The following is an 11,131-nucleotide window of genomic DNA, read 5'->3' as shown; positions in this document are numbered from 1 at the left end:
AAAAAAGACAAAAAAAAAAAAAAAAAAAAAAAAAAAAAAAAAAAAAACACGTTGTGGTGCCTGCTTGTAACAGATATTCCCCCATATTCCTCTCCTGCACTGACTGACAGCGGCTGGAATTTATGAAGCCTGCTTGTGCTTTGCAAGTTCCCTGGTTTTACATTCAGGAGAGAGAGAGAAAATGTCTTTGCTTTGTTCCATGTGTCAGGCTGCTTCCTCCTCTGTGCCCAAATATCCAATGTGTCTTACAAAAAGTCCCTTCTTAAATTTCATCCCAAAAGGTGAACTGGATATGTGCAAAAGTCATTTCTCCTTCAAACAGTATGCCACACCTGTACAGGATATGTGACCTTCTGATGGAGAAAAGTAGTCAAAGGTGCCTGTGCAATTCCCACCTGGCCATGTTCCTGCACTCAGGAATTTCATGTGTCTGCTCATTGCACATTTATGGGCTGAGTCCTTTCACACGCTGGAGTCGACAGAAGATTTCATTTTGATGGCTACTGCAGGGGGTAATGCAACAGAAACTGGGCATAAAGCAGGTCAAAATAAAACTATTGCATCTTCATCACATTCGGAACTATCTGTCTGAACACATAGGAAATGTATTTGATACGCTTTTCCCTCCCTGACATCACTCCTCATTTCTAAGCTCATGCGCGCACTCACACACATGCGCACACACACGCATATTTCTACAACTGCAAGTGACTGAAAGCCATCAGGCTCTCATGATGGGAAGGCAGGAGAGAAGGGAAACAAAAGCTCAGCAGTATTATTTCCCCTACTTCCTTGCCAAACCTCTCTCACTGGAGTTTCATAGGTTCTCTCCTCCAAATTATTTATGGGAGAGGGGCAATCCACCAGACGCTGTATGTGCCATTATCCCCAGCTATTATCCAACAAGTAGTTAATGTTGTTTGAAGCAAGCATGATTTCTTCTGAGCTCCTTTGTGGCTGCTACTGCATGCCTAGGGCCTGGTTGTACTCCCTTAAAGTCGATGCTAAAACTTCCCAGCCTCACAAGGTGGTTGTGAGGATAAGTTCATTAACGTTTGCAAGGCCCCCAGATATCATAGAGCTGGGAGTAATATAAGTATCTAGATAGCTAGTTCTCAAAGACAGCATCTCTAAGGGTCAGATTCTGCACTAGAAATTCCCTTATGCCCATCAATTAACATTTGCTCTTGAATATGTATGTAACATGATGTTTTCCTATTATACATATTTAATTATGACATATTCTCCAATAGCTATATAGGCTATGGAAAGAAACATCACCAAAGCTAGAGTTTTGCATACTCCCTCCAGAAAAATAAGTTCTGAAAATCAGGAAGGGTCTTGGGTTTTTATTTTTGTCTGAATATCTCCATCAGAGATACCATTTCTCCAAAGCAAAGAGTGGCTCATATCCATTGTGACTGTAGATGTTTAAATATCCCTTATTCCCTTATGGTTTCCATTATTATTTATTTCTGTCGCAAGCAGAAAGATGTCTGGGTCACTCTTTCAGCCAGGACAAAACATGCAAAACAGGACAAAGAAAATGAACAGTAGTACTACAGAGAAGTTTGCTTAGGGGTGTATGTTGGGCAATCTGTTGACTGAGTTGAAAAGGCTTGGATCTTCTTGAATTCTTAAAAGCTTTTCTCACCTTTTTTTTCAGTGCAGTGGGTCAAATTCATTGCTGTTGAAATTTCATTGGCTCTGTTGTCAGTACTGAAATCACAGTGTGTGTTATAACACTTAAGCATTTCCGTTTTTTTGAAACGTAGAAATGGAAGTCAATAGAAGTAGTCGTATGCATAAAATTAAATGCACACTTCAATATATTTCATTGGACTGATGTTTTAATCTGGTTTTATGACTTTAGTAGCTAAACAGAATCATTTGACTAAATTAAAAATAAATAGAATTGTTGAGAGTGCAAATTACTACCAGATACAGTATTTGTAACTGCAGGAGGAACACACATACAATACAGTTGACTGTAAAGATTCAACTTCTTAATTAATTTTCCTGAGGCTTAGCCTTTCATTTAAAATACAGCTGTTCCAGTTCCAGGAAAATAAAATAAAATAAAAAACCCACCCTTGGAGACAAGGCTTAAATGTAACCAGTTCAGCAACGTTGGTTTGAGTTTGCACATAATCTGAAACCACATCCATGACACATGAATTTCTCTACCAAGATCTGTGTATGCTAAATCCAATAAGAAGCATGCTATTTTAAACAGAGATGTAGCTAGCTAATTTGTCATTCATTAAGGCATGTAAGAAATGCAATTGTATGACAAAGATCTTAGCATTTTCGAAGACTAGACAGGGCATCTCTTGGAGGACAATGCACAAAGCATGGTACTGTGTACACAGAAGGTGAAGCTGAAGGCATTAAGCTGAACATGTCAAACAACTCGTTATTTCTTTGTAGCTAGCTATAACTCCCTGTTTTTTGTTTTATGCTTGGGCTCTAAGTTCTTTCAGAGAAGGACTTTTTGTTCTGTTTGTACAACACATGGCAAAATATTGCTTACTGAGCAGATAAGGCTGAAATCTAATACAAATAATAAATAGAAATAAAGATGCTATTTTCCCAAAGGAATGGGCTTAGCTTTCAAAAGATTAAAAATCGCTCAATTTCAACAAAAACATAAATCTCTGTCGTAAAATAATAATAATAATAATAAAACCAAATATTTTTTAAATTAATTCATTCCATTTGATCACTTTCCTTTCAAATAGTTTGGCTGTTAATTGGATGCAGGCAGGACACACAGACAGAGCACTCAAACTTCGCAGTTGCCTCTGCATTTCCATGTGGATATTTTGAGAGACAGGCATTGTCTATTAAATGGAAGTTGTGAAACACAACTACGCTGGTCAGTTTGAAAACTTTTCAGTTGCCTTAGGTAACTAGATAATGTTCCCTCGGTTTTTGCAATATTCCCTAGGTATTTGCTGCACTGTATGCCAGGGAAGAAAGCCCTGGAGGGAATATTAAGGGCAGGACGAGATGGAACTAACAATATACAGCATATTTCTGCTGCACATAGCTATCAGTACAGAGTTTGCCCTCAGCTTCCATGGTGTGCCTTAGTTACCATTGCTTCAGTATTCCCTGGGTATCCCTTGTGTTATGAAAGTCCCCTCTCTGCAGCGGGGAGGGGAATAGCAAAATAGAAAACAGAATAACAATGAGAGGAGAGGAACAAAAACTAAAGAGTTATTCATGAAGCAGGGTTCATAAATCAGGAAAACAGTTCCCTGAGCCATTCCACACCACAAAGTCTGTACGCTTTATTGATCTTGCAACCTATATGGCCACAGGATCTGCAGCGCTCACCCAAGACGGAGCTGGGGGCAGTTGCAGGACTGACCTGAGAAGAATCATTTTAAGGTGAATCTGCTTTGTGTGGCCAGCTTGCAATCTCAGCTGCCCCCTCTTTGCAAAATCCCTGCCACTGCTGCAGTGCCAGCTGACCAGCTTGTCATTAGGTGGACTTCTTTGTGCAGCTCATCGTTTAAATGTGCTCTTCATTTAAAGTCTTACAGCTTTCATATGGCATAAACATCTTTGCATCAGTGGAAGAGAGCTGGAAATCCTATTGTCAGTGTGGTACAAAGGTCTGCAATTGTTTGACTGTAGTAACTGCGCTGCATATTTCAATAACCCAGCACAGTAGGGACAACATTCTGCCATTACACAATAAAAAGCTTTTCCAGGCAGGACCGACACACTCTGAAAAGCAGAACGGATAGCACCGTCACATCCTGATGAAATTAGCAGGGGAGAAATACAAAATTTCCACCTTCCATTGCACACGTTCATGGACATTTGGAATCTGATCCAAGTACAAATCTGAATTATTTTTTTTCCTCTTTCTTCATCTTAAGACATGGATATTTACTATACAGAACACAGTATTTCCTAAGACAAAACAAGCGTTGTATTAGGAAGCAAAGAATGCAATAAACATTTTAGTCCCAGGCTAATAATCATATAACAAGAAAACTTGATGAAGTGCCCTCTACTCCTTTTTTATATGTCAGCAGGAATAAAAACTGCTTTACTTTTTACCTCAGCTTCGCTGCTTTAACCCAAGCTGATGGCAAGAAGCCTAGAGAATATTGCTAGCAGCCTGTTCTCTTCTGACACCCACCCTTCATCTGGATGTAATATCTCAATATTGCTCCAGAAGATTGGATTTTATTTAGTCTTTTAGCATGATATGAAAAAGTGAACCAAATTCTTAGATGGCAGGGGCTTTGTCAATTATAGGAGTCTAGTTTACTGGGAGCCAGCTGAACAGTTGACTTTATCATATGCTGCAGATTAATGAATGCTACCGCTAGTCAAGAGAAACAAGAGGTCATCCAAAGACTACTTTGTTTGCTCCTTTGGTACTTTTAAAAAAATGTTTCTTTAATATTTTTATGCAAGCCTGTTCAGCACTATAAGGCACACACTGGCCAGGCAATCTGCAATACACACCAGCCTCAAGGATCTCTCCTAGTTCTCAGGTTTGTGTCTAAAGAAGATTTTGTGACATCCTGGCTGGCCAGAGCTGTAATTTTTTTGACACAGCTCCTGTTAGGAGAGCTCTTTTCTACTGCCCTCCCATTCCTAGACACCCAACAGCTTTGTGGTTTGGCACCTTCCTTTATATAGAAAAAAAGTCAAATTAAGTCCTTAGCACAAGGTTTTGAATGAGGGTCACTTACCGTACTAGAGTAGTGCAAAAAACCATCTGTTTGCTTTTTTTACTGAAAATTTCTAAAGGTCTCAAGTTCATTCTACATCACAGTGAAAACAAGAGCTGGAACTTCAAAATGCTTCAGCAAAGTGGAATGCATTCATTTTTCTGGGCAGCCTTCAGCTTGAGGAACAATGACACCGTGCTTCCACAGCACCCGCTGCAAGCCAGGCAGGGCTCACAGCCGCAGCTCCTCCAGTGCCAAAGTCCCAGCAGGTCACCAGGGCTTGGGAGCAGTTGATGCCTCCCAGAATGAGGTCTTTGGAAAGTTCCAGGTACCATAATTCCCCATTCCCTCTTATAGAATGATGTTATCTTTTAAGTGCACATCTCTTACTTGATTGAGGGCAAATTTCCCTCCCATCTTCACATCTCAAAAAAGACTTAAGCCTTTGCAGCTAAAATTAATTCAGAATCCCCTACCCTTCTCAAAGGCAAAAATAGATGCTTAGCTAAAGACACTACAACTATAGAGTTGCAAGTTTCCTTTAATTCTCCAAGCACAAGAATAAATCTTGACTGCAGTGGAATATTTATTTTCCCATCCAGATGCACAAGAAGTAAAAAGTCTCTTTGCACTTCCAAGTTAAAATTTACATCTCTGCTGGCCAGATACTTACAGAAACAGCTTGTGAAAGAAGAGAGGACAGTAGTCTCACTTTGCTCCATCCCCACAACCACTAAAGGAATAGCTTAAAAAAATAAATCCATGCTTTATCATTATTTTTACCTCCTACTGTACATCACTAAAAGGGTTTATATGCAGTCCTCTTAATTGGCACAGCCCCTGCTGGAAATAGAAACATGTCAATGAATTGCTCATTCAGATTAGGCTCCCAGGAATATATTGTGCTGAGAGACACTCACTTTTATTTCCTGAATTGCTTTAACGATGAGCACTGAGCAACACTTCCTCTACTCCCTCCCTCCCAAGTACCCTGAGCTGCTAAAGCCAGGCAGCAGCCAGAAGCTAATAGCGGGCCACACAGTATGAAATACACACAGGTAAATAGCAAAGCACACCTGTGAACTGTGAGTCGGCCTTCAGGTATCACATTTGGCAGCTAAACACATAATTCTCAATTAAGTGAGCAATTACCCATTATTGTTTAGATCTTGAAAAGCATTGTGCTGAATCTATTCACTGGCAACAATCCCAGTTAACAAGCAAGTCATCTATCTAGGGTAGAGATTTATATTCTCTGGTAGAAAGGCCACTAATAGCACTTTGAAACAGGATTCACAAGTAAACTCAAAAGACTTCAAAGGGCTTTGAGCACCTTCAGCTTCCACTGTAGACAGTGTACGTTTCCAGAAATCATTATTTCCCTTTTCCTCTAGCTACCTACTCACATAAAAGTTTCTTCTCTGAAGTGATAATGGCTACTTTTTGCCATTGTGAAGAATGGGAGACAAGAGTATAAAATTCAGGCAGTCTAGGCTCTAGAAGAGGAGACAATACAGTGCCTCTGGGAAACAACATCCTGAAAAGTTATAGTGAAAACAAGCATTATAGCCAGGGAAATGGGGACAAGCTCATTTTACAACAGGGCTTGCTTAATAGACTTAGTATGAAGAACAGATGAGGCCTTGTTTTATTGAAGAACTGTAGGCATGGATATCTTAATTGAAGACTAAAGATCCTTAATCAATAAACCTGAACAAAGATTTTCCAGCAGAAGATGAAAATCTGTGTTTTCAGCTGAGAAGCAAAAACCTGGTTAAGTTCAGAATAACTGGTAGAAAGTTTTGAGGTCATTCTTTTTGTACTTTGTGGACGCTTCCTAAAATGTAGAGTAGAAAGATATTTCAGAAGAACGTGAATTAAGCCTAAACCCCAATTTGCTATCAAAAAATAATTGACAGGAGACTTTCAAGCAGTCTCAGCTGCAATGCAGACCTGTGAGCATTTATAAGCAGACCACAGCTGTTTAAAGCTGTATACATGGTATAGATGAAAGGTTGACTTCAACCTAATGGTATTTTAGCCTGTAGTTTCTGGAAACCAGATATATAGGTTGGTAGGTTGCTTCTTCTCCTCTTGTAAGAAAACAAGAGTCTTAGATAGCTTTTTAGCCCCTCAGTCGTGCACAAGAGAAGAGGGCAGCAATTCCCTGCACGCAAGGGACTGCAAGGTATGGTAGGTTTTGGAAAATCTTTGAGAAAGGATTGAGCATATTGAAGGCACAAAAGACTTTCAGTAGAAATTAGAGGCTTAACTCTCACAGGCTGTGTTGAAAACCCTGCTTCAAGTTAGAGAGTTTACCTATAAACTTCTTTATGCCCTTATCTGATATGTGATAACAATGACCTTTGCCTATTGAGCTCTAATTATCTTTTGCCATTGGATTGGGAAACTAGCATTTAACCTGGAGAAAAAATGGACGTATTTTAAGCTTTGCTCAAAGTTAACTTACATTTTGAGTTAGGTTTTATTCAGTTCTATCTTCACCAGCACCCAGCTTGTGCAATACAAATCTGATGCCACTTGTGATGGATTGCACATAGGACCAATTGGAGCTTTACTAGCTTTAAAATTGATAGTACATAGACCAACAGTGGTGGTGCAGTTTTTCATTAAATGAAATGGAAAAGTGATTTAATAATTCTTTCTGTCTTAAATTGCTTAAAAGAATTTTAGACAGTTAAAAATTGCATGGATTTTAAACCATATGTGTGAGAGTGGAAAAAAATAAAGGTTTTGTTTTCCTATTTTTAATATGAGCCAGATGAAACAAAAAGATTGTTTCCTTGCAAACTATAGGTCAAGTACCTATGTAGGCTTTGAGATGGCTCTGTAAGTTATCATGTTATCTTTCTTTCTTGACAGTATACCATTATGTGGTGTATCATTTCAGCATTTACTATCTTTCATGTCCTTTTATCTTCACACTAGGATTTCTTTTTAAATTCCAAGACGTGCATTTGGTTTCATTATATAACACTGGCTTTTACAAAACATTGGCTCTTCATATTCTTTGGTTTCATATTTGTCGGCATCAGGCTGAAATAGTAAACCCACTGCGTCTATTTTATCTTGTTAAAGATAAAAACAGTATGGCAAATGAACTATTTGGGGAACACTACTTTCAAATTAAAGGAGGAAAAAGTATTAAGTGTCACTACTGAGTTGAACTATATTGAAATCTTGAACTGAAGTGATTTTTTTTTTTTTTTTTTTTAGTGAATAAAAAGGTGACCCAAAACGTTACAACTGTCATGCAGGACTGTGTTATCTTAAATTATTTATTTAACATCTGGTAAATATTATCCAAGCTATAGTACAGATAAATTGAATAAAAGAATACCAATGCCAGGGGAAAAGAAGAATTGCTTAATACTGTAAGTATATAGAACTGTTCCACAAAGCAGTTCATTCTCTCTCTGCAAGGGGAGATGAGAAGCATGGTACTGGGGTAAAATGCATCTGCTTCGTTTCACCCAAAGTATGAAGCTATCAAAGCAGTTTTAGGGATTTAATTTAATCTCAAACACAAATTCTATGAAAACAGTCTGACAGCGACATGAAATTTTACATAACTTCTTTTACCCCTCCCCCTTTATAATGCAGCTTCCCAGTTGATTCATTTTATTTTATCCTATGCGTATTGGGGATCAGATTGAATTTTCTTTGAGAAAAGAAAATAATTAAGCCATCTATAAAGGTTTGGCTGGGCATGAACATAGCAGCACAGGATAGAGTTACTTGGAGGGGGGAATGAGGTCAAAGAAAAGTACTGCAGGGAAAAAAAAAAAGAAAAGAAAAAAAAAAGAAAAAGAAAAAAAAGGAAGCATCAAGTTCTGCTAGTTGGTGAACAAAATAAAAAGAGGATGGAGTCTGTGAAGGGGGAAGGGGCCTAGATTCCTTGTCAGTTTGTGGGTTACAAATGGAACAAAAGGCTTATCTTAAATATATGCAGGTTTAGAGATTTTTTCTGGAAGCTATTGAAAGCTAATTAAATTACAGTCAAGCACTGAGCATTTCTCTGGTGCTTCCATGGTCAGTTTCTGCTGAGTTCTTCTTGGTTACTTGATACTGCTTATGAAATAAAGAAGATTGATTCCTAAATATTTGTTCCTATTCCCTCTTTGTGGATTGCATTATACCACTTTTCATTCTTACAGTCTTTGCTTAAGCTGCAGGATATAAGGGCCCTATTCAGGCTGCCAGCTATAGCATCCAAGATTAAGAGCCTGCTATCACACCTAGGTTCAAGAGGGTAATGAGCAATTCAGACCACCTAGTGTCTAGAGCTGCCAGATCCTGGCTCCTGCACATTCAGTGGTGCAAAGCAGTCATGGCACTGAATGTATATGCAAAGTTAAGCACCATGATTACTTCTCCCCATCCCACTTCTCTCTCACTGTATCAAGAGACAAAAATTGGCAGCCTGGGCTGGTCACTTCTTCCTCAGGTGGCCTTAATAGCTGATGTAGCCCTTAGCCTCCCATCCTGCTCCAAAGGACACTGAAGTCAACAGGCAAACTGAGATTCACAATACTGGTACGAGGATTAAGCTGTTATAATCCAGAAAAGACTCCCAATTTCATGTTGACTTTTACATTCTGCTCTTACAGGACCAAACTTTATGTCATTGTACCCACCAGCTGCTACTCAGTTCCACCCCCTTCCCCACCCCACCCCAGCCCAGTTTCTGGCCTTGCTAGCCAGCCTCCACCATTACAAGGGCAGGGAGAGCTCAAAGATACTTTCTACCCACAGGTTCAAGAAGGGCTGGACAGACAAGAGTAAAAGACACAAACCAGTACCCTTCTCTGAGGGACGGCCTGTGGCATGGACACATTGGCATTGTCAGACACCAGAAAAGGCACACAGGATGGCCCACAGGAAACAAGGCCCCAGGCTGAATAGTGTCTTGGTATGCTTTCTGCTGCAGTAACATTTGCTTCTGGGTAAATGGCAGATCCAGGCATCTTAAAGAAGAACCAAAACTTGTATACACCTGGAAGCTGCAGATGCAAGGCTGCATTTTATCTCCCTAAAAATCCATGTAGCACCAGTTTCCGTATCTCCTAATCTACCAGCCCGTAGAGGCATGGGGTATTGTGTCCCCTGCCCCAAAGCGAGTGGTTGAACCTGGTGCTGGAGTACCAAGTAACAACTCAGGCTTGTGACTTTTTTCTGAGCAGTTTTTTTTCTGAGCAAAGGACTTTTCCAAAACGCACCAGGCTGCAGCCACCAAATTGATTTTCCAGGGCCTGCTCTCCTGGGCCCTGCCACCATTACTGAGCTCAGAGCAACCACCACCTTGTTCCGGGCTGCCCCTCAGCCTGGGTACAAACAGGCAGCCATTTGAAAAGAACCTGGTGGCTAATAGTTACCTGAAAGCACACAGAGGAAAGTTGACGGCCAAAACACCATGAGAGGCTAATTTTTCAGTTCATGGGCAATGTGGAAAGTTTAAACCCACTCACGGTTTATGCAAATGGATAACCATAAAGATTAAGCAAAATATCACTCAAACCTCTAATTCACTGAGCCAAAAGCCTTTCCCTATAGCTGTTCCAAGGTAAAGCATTACTTGTAAGAAATAATTTTCTCCCATACCTGGCTTTTTCTTGCAAACATGGTTAGTAGCAAATCTGAATCTGTCAGCACAGTAGTATAATTTAAATAGTACAATTCACAACTGACAGGGGATTTCCACAGACTTCACTTGGAAAATATGTCATTTGCTAACTCTTGTTAACAGGTAGTAAGGAATCTGTTATTTGCCCAGGGTCACATGAACCAGCAAGAGACATTACTGAGGAGAGAGAGAAGAGAGAGAGGTTGACAGCAACAAACTGAATACAAAAACAAAGCTTAAAAATGTGTATAAAACTCAGGGGAAAGGTCTGTTAGTAAGTTGCTGACACCCCAGCTCATCTGAACTGGCTATTGCAACATCTGTAGTGGAGGTCCTCATTCCAAATGCTGACCAAGCAAGAAGCAGAAGATCTTTACATGACTTTCAGCCTCATCTCACTCACATTGGATGTGAAGTCTTTCTGACGCTGCTAGTAAAACTGTCAACTTGGGCAGGCAGAGTCAATGCCTCCTTGAAGGGGAAAGAGCAGGATGGTTTGGCAGCTGAAGCAATATACCAACACTTTTGTCTGATGTATTGTACCCACCCTAATCTCATGTCCTGTTGGAATGGGATGTTTTGCCTATGCAGTTATCAAATTAGCTTTCCTTGACCTGGCACCAGTGCAGCCAGATAGCTGGGTTCCATGCAGTCATAAAATGATGGCTTGAGAGAAACTGGAAGACAAGATCTCTTCTCAGGTAATTGCTACTGGAATTAATAATCAGGATTCTTCTTTGGAAACAAGCAAGACAAAAAAAAAAAAAAAAAAAAAAAAAAAAAAAAA

Source organism: Oxyura jamaicensis, chromosome 7 (genome assembly GCF_011077185.1).
Source record: "Oxyura jamaicensis isolate SHBP4307 breed ruddy duck chromosome 7, BPBGC_Ojam_1.0, whole genome shotgun sequence".
In the NCBI taxonomy this organism is placed as follows: Eukaryota; Metazoa; Chordata; class Aves; order Anseriformes; family Anatidae; genus Oxyura; species Oxyura jamaicensis.
Note: the sequence above shows the minus strand (reverse complement) of the source record.